The 11,467-nt window shown below is 39.7% G+C and overlaps 1 pseudogene; it reads left to right on the top strand.

The window, feature by feature from the left end:
• Window positions 1-943: 943 nt before the first annotated feature.
• On the top strand, window positions 944-10,931 carry LOC138848174 (small ribosomal subunit protein eS24-like; annotated as a pseudogene).
• The last annotated feature ends 536 nt before the right edge of the window (window positions 10,932-11,467 follow it).

The raw sequence follows: 11,467 nt of genomic DNA, 5'->3' as shown, positions 1-11,467 counted from the left end.
AGAGAGAGACAGAGACAGAGACAGAGACAGAGAGAGAGAAAGATCTTCCACTGGTTCACTATCCAAATTCTTGAAATAACCAAGGCTGGATCAGATTGAATCCTGAAAACTGGAACTCCATCAAGGTCTCCTATACGTGTGGCAGTGTCCCAGTACTTTGGCCATCCCCTACTGCTCTCCCAGGCACATGAGAAGGGATCTGGATCAGAAGTGGAGCAGCAAGAACTTGAATTAGTGCTCATATGGGATGCTGGCATCCCATGAAGAACCTTAACCCACTGAGCCACAATTTTGGGCTCCTTAAATAGCTTTTATTGTTTGATTCTGTGAGTGACATTTCCTATATCCTAACATAAGATTTTTTTTTTTTGGACAAGCAGAGTTAGACAGTGAGAGAGAGAGACAGAGAGAAAGGTCTTTTTTCCATTGGTTCACCCCCCAAATGGCCTCTACGGTTGGTGCGCTGCAGCCGGCGCACTGTGCCAATCCAAAGCCAGGAACCAGGTGCTTCCTCCTGGTCTCTCATGTGGGTGCAGGGCCCAAGCACTTGAGCCATCCTCCACTGCACTCCTAAGCCACAGCAGAGAGCTGGACTGGAAGAGGAGCAACCGGCACAGAATCTGGCACCCCAACCGGGACTAGAACCTGGGGTGCCGGTGCTGCAGGTGGAGGATTAGCCACGTGAGCCGCAGCGCCAGCCATAAGATCTTGTCTACATCCATACAAACCTGTACATGCCCTATCTCATCTTTTAACAAGACTGACATAAAACAATGGAAGCCATAGGTTTCCACAGTGGAATTTATCACAAAGTCCAGATTTGGTTGCATCATTTATTTTTCCTTTCCTATTAAAATTTTTATGAAAACAATGAGGACAGATTTTAGGTAGTTCATAGGTACAGATCCAAGAAGACAATCACACTTCCCTCGACACCCTGCTCCTTCAATACTCTTCCCTCTCAGTCATGTCTTCATCAATGTGTCAAAGAGATAGTTTGAATCCACTCTATATTCACAGGCTTAATTCACCATGTATGATAATATTCAACAAATAAAATGTGTGAATACTGCAGTTACACAGAAGTCTAAATATGAGCAAAATGTGACAAACATTTCCGAATATTAGACCTGTACTAAGTAAAGAGTTCAATACTAGAAGGAAAAAAAATGAAACTTCCTCACCAGAAAAGACAAGGGATGCAAGCAATCATGGAATCTAAACATTTTATTTTCACTCTGAAATATTACAATCTTAAATGTTTGTTAATTAACACAGACCAGGGTAAACATATGATGTCTGTCTTCTGGGGACTGGCCTATTTCACTAAATATAATGGTTTCCAGTTGCACCCATTTTGTTGAAAAGACAGGATTTCATCTTTTATTACTGAACAGTCTTCTGACGTGTATATACATACTAATTTCTTTATCAAGTCATTAGTTGGTGGATATCTGGGTTGATTCTATAATTTAAGTACTTCAAATTGAGCTGCAGTGAACATGGAAGTACAGACAAGTCTCATTTGTTAATTTCATTTTGTTTGAATAAATTCCCAGGACTGGAATTGCTAGGTCATTTGGTAGGCCTATATTGAGATTTCTGAGATATTTCCATACTGTCTTGCCACGTGGCTAAACAAGTTATATTCCCACCAAGAGTGGATTAGGGTACCTTTTTACCACATCCTAGTCACCATTTCTTGATGATTAATTTTTGTCAGGGAGCCATTCTAATTGGGGTGAGATAGAAACTCATTTTTATTTGTATTTGCATTTCCCTGATGGATAGCCATTCTGAGCATTTTGTCAAATATCTATTGGCCATTTGAATTTCCCCTCTGGAAAAATTTCTGTTAATGTCCTTTGGCCATTTTTAACTAGATTATTAGTTTTACTGCTGAATTTCTTGGAGCTCAAGAACTTAACCTTCATTTATACTTTTTAAAAACTTTTTTGACAGACAGAGTGGACAGTGAGAGAGAGAGACACAGACAAAGGTCTTCCTTTTGCCATTGGTTTACCCTTCAACGGCTGCCGCGACCAGCGAGCTGCATCTGGTGCACCAAGCTGATTGGAAGCCAGTAGCCAGGTGCTTCTCCTAGTCTCCCCTGTGGGTGCAGGGTCCAAGGACTTGGGCCATCCTCCACTGCACTCCCAGGCCACAGTAGAGAGCTGGCCTGGAAGAGGGGCAACTGGGACAGAATCTGGCGCCCCGACTGGGACTAGAACCCAGGTGCCAGTGCCGCAGGCGGATGATTAGCCTAGTGAGCCATGGCGCCAGCCTTGACCTTCATTTATAAAAGACAGCTTATTTGATAAAATATTCTGCATTGACAGTAATGTTTCTTTGTTGCTTTTTACTTTCATTTTTTTCTTTGACTATGTTTCTCCATTTATTTTTCAGCCTTTAAGATTTCTAATAAGAAATCAGTGATTAGTGTAATTGTTGGCAATCTAGTGTCTCTCTCATGCACATTTAAAAACCTTTTATTCATTTTTATTGAAAGTTCAACTATACTGGGTATTTGTGAAGAAATTTTCTGATCTTGGGGCCAGTGCTGTTGGCATATCTGGTAAAGCCACCGCCTGCAGTGCCAGCATCCCATATGGATACAAGTTCGAGTCCTGGCTGCTCCACTTCTGATCAAGCTCTCTGCTATGGTCTGGGGAAGCAGTAGAGGATGGCCCAAGTGCTTGGGGCCCTGAACCCTCTTGGGAAACCTGGAAGAATCTCCTGACTCCTGGCTTCAGATCAGCACAGCTCCAGCCATTGTGGTCATATAGGGAGCGGACCAGCAGAGGGAAGACCCCTCTCTCTCTTTCGTCTCTCTCTCTCTCTCCCTCTCTCTGTCTCTCTACTTCTTCTTTTTTTAAACATTTATTAAATAAATATAAATTTCCAAAGTACAACTTTTGGATTATAGTGGCTTTTCCCCCCATAACTTCCCTCCCACGTACAACTGTCCCATCTCCTACTCCCTCTTCCATCCCATTTACATCAAGATTCATTTTCAATTATGGTTATATGCAGAAGATCAATTTAGTATATACTAAGTAAAGATTTCAACAGTTTAAACCCACACAGAAACACAAAATACAATGTACTGTTTGTTAGAGTTATACCGTTAATTGACATAGTACAACATATTAAGGACAAAGATCATACATGGGGAGTAAGTGCACAGTGACTCCTGTTGTTGATTAAACAATTGACACTCTTATTTATGATATCAGTAATCACTCGAGGCTCTTGTCATGAGCTGCCAAGGCTATGGAAGCTCTAGAGTTCACCAGGCAGAGTGGACAGTGAGAGAGAGAGAGAGAGAGACAAAGAGAAAGGTCTTCCTTTTTGCCATTGGTTCACCCTCCAATGGCTGCACGGCCGGTGTACTGTGGCCGGCACATGGCACTGATCCCAAGCCAGGAGCCAAGTGCTTCTAGTCTCCCATATGGGTGCAGGGCCCAAGCACTTGGGCCATCCTCCACTGCACTCCTGGGCCATAGCAGAGAGCTGGACTGGAAGAGGGGCAACCAGGACAGAATCTGGGGCCCTGACCAGGACTAGAACCCGGTGGGCTGGTGCCACAGGCAGAGGATTAGCCTATTGAGCCGTGCCACCAGCCAACCACCTCTGATCTTATTTAGACAAGGCTATAGTTAAAGTGGAAGTTCTCTCCTCCCTTCAGAGAAAGGTACCTCCTTCTTTGATAGCTCATTCTTTGTGCTGGGATCTCACTCACAGATCTTTCATTTAGGCCATTTATTTATTTATTTATTTTGCCACAGTGTCTTGGCTTTCCATGCCTGAAATACTCTCATGGGTTTTTTAGCCAGATCTGAATGCCTTAAGTGCTGATTCTGAGGCCAGAGTGCTGTTTAGAGCATCTGCCATTCTGTGAGTCTGCTGTGTATCCTGCTTCCCATATTGGATTGTTCTCTCCATTTTAATTCTATCAGTTAGTATTCACAGACACTAGTCTTCTTTATGTGATCCTTTTGACAGTCCTATCATTATGATCAATTATGAACTGAAAATGATCACTTTGACTAGTGACGAGTTTTTGTAGCTATTTTGAATGGGATTGACCTTAGAAGTTCTTTCTCAACTGTGGTATTGCCTGTGTATATAAAGGCTGTTGATTTTTGTTTTTTGATTTTATATCCTGCTACTTTGCCAAACTCTTCTATGAGTTTCCACAGTCTCTTAGTAGAGTTCTTTGGATTCCTTAAATAAAGAATCTTATCATCTGCAAAGAGGGATCGTTTGACTTCTTCCTTTCATATTTGTATCCCTTTTATTTATTTTTCTTGCCAAATGGCTCTGGCTAAAACTTCCAGAACTATATTGAATAGCAGTGGTGAGAGTGGGCATTTCTGTCTGGAACCAGATCTCAGTGGAAATGCTTCCAACTTTTCGCATTCTGGCCGTGGGTTTTGCATAAATTACTTTGATTGTATTGAGGAATGTTCTTTCTATACCTGGTTTGCTTAGAGTTTTCATCATTAAAGGGTGTTGAATTTTATCGAATGCTTTCTCTGTATCTATTGAGATAATCATATGGCTTTTCTTCTGCAGTCTGTTAACGTGGTGAATCACATTGATTGTTTTGCTCACATTGAACCATCCCTGCATACCAGGGATAAATCCTACTTGGTCTGGGTGGATGACCTTTCTGATGTGTTGTTGCATGCTATTGGCCAGAATTTTATTGAGGATTTTTGCATCTATGTTCACCAGGGATATTGGTCTGTAATTCTCTTTCAATGCTGCATCTTTTTCAGGTTCAGGAATTAAGGTGATGCTGGCCTCATAGAAAGAATTTGGGAGTATTTCCTCTTTTTTGCTTGTACTGAATAGTTTGACGAGAATTGGAGTCAGTTCTTCTTTAAATGTCTAGTAGAATTCAGCAGTGAATCCATCCAGTCCTGGGCTTTTCTTTGTTGGGAGGGCCTTTAATACTGATTCAATTTCTGTCTCAGTTATGGGAATGTTTAGGTTTTCTATGTCTTACTGGTTCAATTTAGGTAGGTTGTGGGTGTCCAGGAATCTATCCATTTCTGATAGATTACCTTGTTTGCTGGCATACAACTCTTTGTAGTACTTTTGATGACTCTTTTAATTTCTGTGATGTCTGTTGTTACATTTCCCTTTTTCATCTCTGCTTATTGATTTGGGTCTTTTCTTTTTTTAGTTATTTGGGCCAATGGGGTGTCAATTTTGTTTATTTAAAAAAAAAGCTCTTCCTTAGGCTGATCTTTTGTAATGATTTTGGATTCAATTCTGTTGATTTCTTCTCTAATTTTAATTATTTCTCTTCTCCTACTAGATTTGGGTCTGGTTTGCTGCAGTTTTTCTAGAACCTTGCGATGCATTGAAAGCTCATTTATTTGCTGCCTTTCCAATTTCTTGATGTAGGCACCTATCACAATAAACTTCCCTCTTAACACTGCTTTTGCTGTATCCCATAAGCTTTGATGTGTTATGTTGTTATCTTCCTTTTGATTTCTTCTATGACTCAGTGTTCATTCAGGATCATGTTTTTCAGTCTCCATATGTTTGCATACGCTCTGGGGATTCCTGAGTTGATAATTTCCAGCTTCATTCCACTGTGGTCTGAGAATATGCATGGTAAGATTTTAGTTCTTTTGAATTTGCTGAGACTTGCTTTATGGCCTAGTATGTGGTCAGTCCTAGATTATGTTCCATGTACTGCTGAGAAGAATGTGTATTCTTCAAGTGTAGGATGAAAAGTACTGTAGATATCTGTTAGATGCACTTGGGCTATAGTGTTGATTAAATCTGCTGTTTCCTGGTTGATCTTCTGTCAGGTTGATTTGTTTATTTCTGAAAGTGGAGTATTGATGTCCCCCAATATTATTGTATTGGAGTCTAAGTCTCCCTTTAATTCTTTAACATATCTTTAAATAATCTGGTGCCTTGTATTCAGGTGCATATACATTTATTATAGTTATATCTTCCTGTTGAATTGATCCCTTTATCATTATATATTGACCCTCTTCATCTCTCTTAACAGTTTTTGTGTTAAAGTTTATTTTGTCTGATATTAAGATGGCTGCGCCAGCTCTTTTTTGGTTTCTGTTGGCATGGAATATCTCTTTCCAAACTTTCACTTTCAGTATGCATGCATCTTTGCTAGAAAGATGTGTTTCTTGTAAGGAGCAAATAGATGAGTTTTGTTTTTTAATCCATTCAGACAGTCTTTGTCTTTTAACTGGGAGTTGAGGCCATTAACGTTCAATGTGACTATTGATAAGTAGTAACTTTGCCCTGCCATTTTCCCAAAGATATTTTCTAACATATGCTTTGAACTTCCTGTGATCTTTTGCTGTGAGGTTTCCTTCCTTTACCTTCTTTCATATTGATGACCGTGTTTCTGTGTTTCTGTGTGTAACACATCTTTAAGCATCTTTTGCAGGGCTGGACAAGTGGTGACAAATTCTTTCAATTTCTGTTTGCTATGAAAGGTCTTTATTTCACCTTCATTCACAAATGAGAACTTTGCAGGATATAATATTTTGGGATAGCAGTTTTTTTTTTTTCTCTTAGTACCTGGGCTATATCTCACAATTCCCTCCTGCCTATAGGCTTTCTGATGAGAAGTCTGCTGTGAGTCTAATTGGAGATCCTCTGAGAGTAATCTGATGTTTCTCTCTTGCACATTTTAGAATCTTTTCATGATATTTCACTTTGTTGTTTAATTACAATGTGTCTTGATGAGGATCTCTTTTGGTCTTATTTATTGGGGCTTCTATGTGCTTCCTGTATTTGGATGTCTCTTTCCTTCTCCAAACTGGGGAAGTTTTCTGCTAGTATCTCACTAAAAAGGCCTTCTAATCCTTTCTCTCTCTCCATGCCTTCAGGAACTCCTGGAACCTGAATGTTGATTTTTTAAATAGTATCCTGTAGATTCTCAACAATATCTTTTAGATTTCTAATTTCCTCTTATTTTCTTAGGTTTGACTGTATACTTTCCTGTGCTCTGTCTTCTAAGTTCGATATTCTCTCATCTACCTACGGATTCTGATTTAAGGCTCTCAAATGTGTTTTTCATTTGTTCTATTGAATTCTTCATTTCATTTTGATTTCTCTTCAATATCTCAATTTCATGTTCTATTGAATTCCTCATTTCATTTTGATTCCTCCTTAAGATTTCATTTTCATGAGATTTTCTGTCCTGTCCTGTATGGATTTCTGTAGTTCATGCATTTGTTTTTGAGAACTTCTAAATGTTGTTATCATAAATTTTTTGAATTTTGTATCCTCCATTTCTTCTATCTCATCATCTTCATATTCTTGTATTGGAGTGTCATGTTCATTTGGGAGCATCACGATGTCTTTCTTGTTATTTCCTTAGTTTTTGTGTTTGTTGTTTGGCATTGTGGAGATATTCTTTGTTTTCTTTTTTTCTCACTCTGGTGGCTTTTTTCGTTATACTATGTCTCTAGATTAAGTGGACTGTCTGCTTTTGTTGAATCTCTAGAGGTTTGTGGTGGGTGTGGACAGAAAGCTCTGTTCAGTTCTTCAGGGTTAAGGGTGTGCCAAAGGTGACACACCCAGGTTTGATGTGGTAAATCTTCTCTCTCTCTCTTTTTTTTTTATTCAGGAGGGAAGTAATTCCACTCAGCTGAAATCTCCTTAGTGGCAATCAGTGCCTGAGCACTAGCCCCAGTGGGTATAATATTTATCTGCTCTGTCCCAAGGACCACACAAAGGATCTGTTCAGTCCTCACTGTAAGCTCAGATTCCCTGTAAGCCAGTGCAGCCCATGCTTGTGGCATCTCCCACTAAGACTACTCAAATCTCAGCCACACTGTCAGTTATACCACACACCCTCAGGTTGTTTTTTCACTGTCCCAGTTCTTAAGCTCCACACATTCATTAGGTCTTAGTCTCTTGTTATTACTCCCCACCAGAGTGAGGTTTTTCTGTTGCTGATTGCTGAGTGCAGCCCCGAGCTGGCCCAGCATTATGTATGTCCAAAATGGTGTCTGCTCTATCAGCTCCCAGGCTTTTGTAAGGTGATTGGAGAGATAGAATCATGTCCATACCATCCTTTTATTTTTTCTCTCCACTAGTTAGGCTGGTGTTTATTCCCCCATGGGGCTTCAAGCCTTGTTCCCTTTAGGCTCTTCCTGCCATTTTTCCACCAGTGTCTCAGGCTACTGTGGTTTCATCTCACTTCTCTTTCCGGCACTGGTGCAGAGCTCTCAACAGCTTGAGTCCCAAGCTGTGGGTACCTGTGCCCTCCACGTAGGTCCACTGTGTCCCTCTAATTATGCTGTTTTTCCTTAATTATTCCATGACACTACACTATCTTCACTTTTATTAATCTGTCTTCTGGACTATCAGTAAGCTGCCTTCCAATCCGCTATGTTGGCTCCTACTGATTTTTGATTATTGAACCATCCCTACATACCATAGATAAATCCCACTTGTTTGGGGTAAATTATTTTCCTGATGTGTTGTTGGACTTGTTTGGCTAGAGTTTTGTACAGAATTTTAGCATTTGTGTTCATGGGAAATTGGTCTGTAGTTCTCTTTCTCAGTTGCATCTTTTTCAGATTTAGGGATTTAAGGTGATGCTGGGTTCATAGGAAGAACTTGGGAGAATTCCCTCCTTTTCAATTATTTTGAATAGCTTGAGAATAATTGGAGTTAGTTCTTTAAATGTCTGGTAGAATTCAGCAGTAAAGCCATCCAGTCCTAGGTTTTTCTTTTTTTGACGGCCTTTATTAATGATTCAATTTCTGTCTTGGTTACAGGTCTGATTAGGTTTTCTATGTGTTCACGGCTCAATTTCAGTTGGTTGCATGTGTCTAGGAATCTATCCATTTCTTCCAGGCTTCCTAGTTTGTTGGCATACAGCTCTTTGTAGTAATTTCTGAAGATTACTTTTATTTCTATGGTGTCTGTTACATTTCCTCTTTCATCTCTAATTTTATTAATTTGAGTCTTCTTTTTTTTTGCTAGTTCTGCCAATGGTGTATCAATTTTATTTTTTCAAAAAACCAGCTCTTAATTTTGCTGATATTGTATATTTTTGTTTCAGTTTTGTTGATTTCTTCTCTAATTTTAATTATTTCTTTCTCCTACTAGTTTGGGGTTTGCTTTGTTTTTTTATGTTTTTGAGATCCTTGAGATGCAGTGATAGCTCATTTATTTTTTGCCTTCACAATTTCTTGATGTAGGCACCATTTGCTCTGCCACAGTGCTGACCCTGGAAATGGAAATTTGAAATCCATGTATACAACAAACTTTTAAATTTTGTATGAAATACTTATGCTATTAAAAACTATAAATGGATTTCAAAACACATCTTTAATTCCATTCTTCCATGAATTATGCAAAGTACAATCATATATATGTATTCTAATTTTTGCCATAATTTCAATATTGCATGCTTACCAGTGATTGTAACATGCACAGAATTTGTTTTGAGGAACAACAAATTTTTTTTCTTAGTACTTGAAGGTTAACTAGTAGAATCTTATTTTATAAAACTTTTTACCATGTTTGATCTGTTCATTCACAGTAAGAACATTCCAAATTTATCTGTCATAGTATTGTATTTGTAATATCAACTTGTTTTCATCAGATTAGTTCTTGTGAATATGAGACTGCTGTGAAAGTATATAAAAACTCACAGCTATTTTAACTTATTTGTGGACTGTAACTTTATGAATAAGGTATCACTCTTTTTTAAAGATTTATTTTATTTATTTGAAAGACAGAATTACAGAGAGAGGTAGAGACAGAGAGAGAGAGGTCTTCCATCTACTGCTTCACTCCCCAGATGGTTGCAACTGCTGGAGCTGAGCCCATCCAAAGCCAGGAGCCAGGAGCTTCTTCAGGTCTCCCACATGAGTGCAGGGGCCCACGCACTTGGGCCATCTTGTACTGCTTTCCCAGGGCATAGCAGAGAGCTGTATCAGAAGAGGAACATCCGGAATTAGAACCAGTGCCCATATGGGATGCTGGCACTTCAGGCCAGGGCTTTAAACTGCTGCGCCAGCTGGAGCCATGGCTCACTAGGCTAATCCTCTGCCTGCAGCACTGGCACCCTGTTCTAGTCCCGGTCAGGGCGCTGGATTCTGTCTCAGCTGCCCCTCTTCCAGTCCAGCTCTCTGCTGTGGCCCGGGAGTGCAGTGGAGGATGGCCCAGGTCCTTGGGCCCTGCACCCACATTGGAGACCGGGAGAAAGCACCTGTCTCCTGGCTTTGGATCAGCACAGTGCACTGGCCCCAAGGCACTGGCCATAGCAGCCACTTGGGGAGTGAACCAATGGAAGGAAGACCTTTCTCTCTCTCTCTCTCTCTCTCTCTCTCTCTCTCTCTCTAACTCTGCCTGTCAAAAAATTCAATAAATAAATAAATAAACTAACTGCTGTGCCACAGCACCAGCCCCAGGTATCACCCTTTATACCTTTTGTCTCAGTTGAATTGAGTTATATTTTATTTGAGATTTATAGCAATATAGTAGCATTTTTCTTTTTGTAACGATCAGCTGACATAATGAATGCCACAGTACTATTTGTACCAGGAAGTTCATAACTAACCGACCACTTCAGAGGGAACAACTGGTCACTGATGTGCTCCACTCTGGGAAGGCAACTGCTCCACAGACAGAGATTTGTGAAAAACTAGCCAAAATATGCTAGATGACTCCTGATGTCATCTATGTATTTGGATTTAGAACCCATTTTGGCAGTGGCAAGACAATGGACTTTGGTATGATTTATGATTCCTTGGATTATGTTAAGAAAAATGAACCCAAACATTGACTTGAAAGACATGGCCTGTATGAGAAAAAAAATCTCAACACAACAGCAAAAGGAGTGTAACAACAGGATGAAGTTCAGGGGAACTGCCAAAGCCAATGTTAGTGCTGGCAAAAAGCTGAAGGAGTAAAGTTTTTGTAGTGACTTTATCTATGGTGATTTTGTGAATTTTTCATGAGAATTAATAAACTGTAAAACTTTAAAAAAATGTGTGGAGTGAACTGTGTTTTTTCTGTGTGGGGTACATGTGCTTTACTCAGTTAAATGATCCAGGAGACACTACAAAGAAGAAATGATGACAGTTTACAGTGACTATTTGTGCTGCAAATACTAGAGTGTGGGGCAGTTATTAGCTCAATCTCAGGCACAGCCATGTTCTAGCTTTTCCTTTTCCTGCACTCTTTATTCTAGCAAATTGCACTTGGATGATGAAGTCCAACCAGTGGTTGGAGTACTTTTTTTCTGTAGCCCAATCATCCCCTCACAGCAGCACTGCTTCAAAGAAAGCTTTCCAGGTGCACTGTCCACCCTACCTTGAAGGATCACATCAAATAATAAAGCTTTTATTCATTTTTGTCAAAGTTGAGTTACTGGTACCATTATCCTCATAAAATATTATTAATATTATCTTTAAATTTTATTTCCTATTTCTTCTTTTGGCACCAC

Source organism: Oryctolagus cuniculus, chromosome 8, assembly GCF_051225735.1.
Source record: "Oryctolagus cuniculus isolate XC-2025 breed Fujian yellow rabbit chromosome 8, ASM5122573v1, whole genome shotgun sequence".
Classification (NCBI taxonomy): domain Eukaryota; kingdom Metazoa; phylum Chordata; class Mammalia; order Lagomorpha; family Leporidae; genus Oryctolagus; species Oryctolagus cuniculus.
The sequence above is the reverse complement of the archived record's forward strand: the minus strand, read 5'-3'. Positions and strand labels throughout refer to the sequence as shown.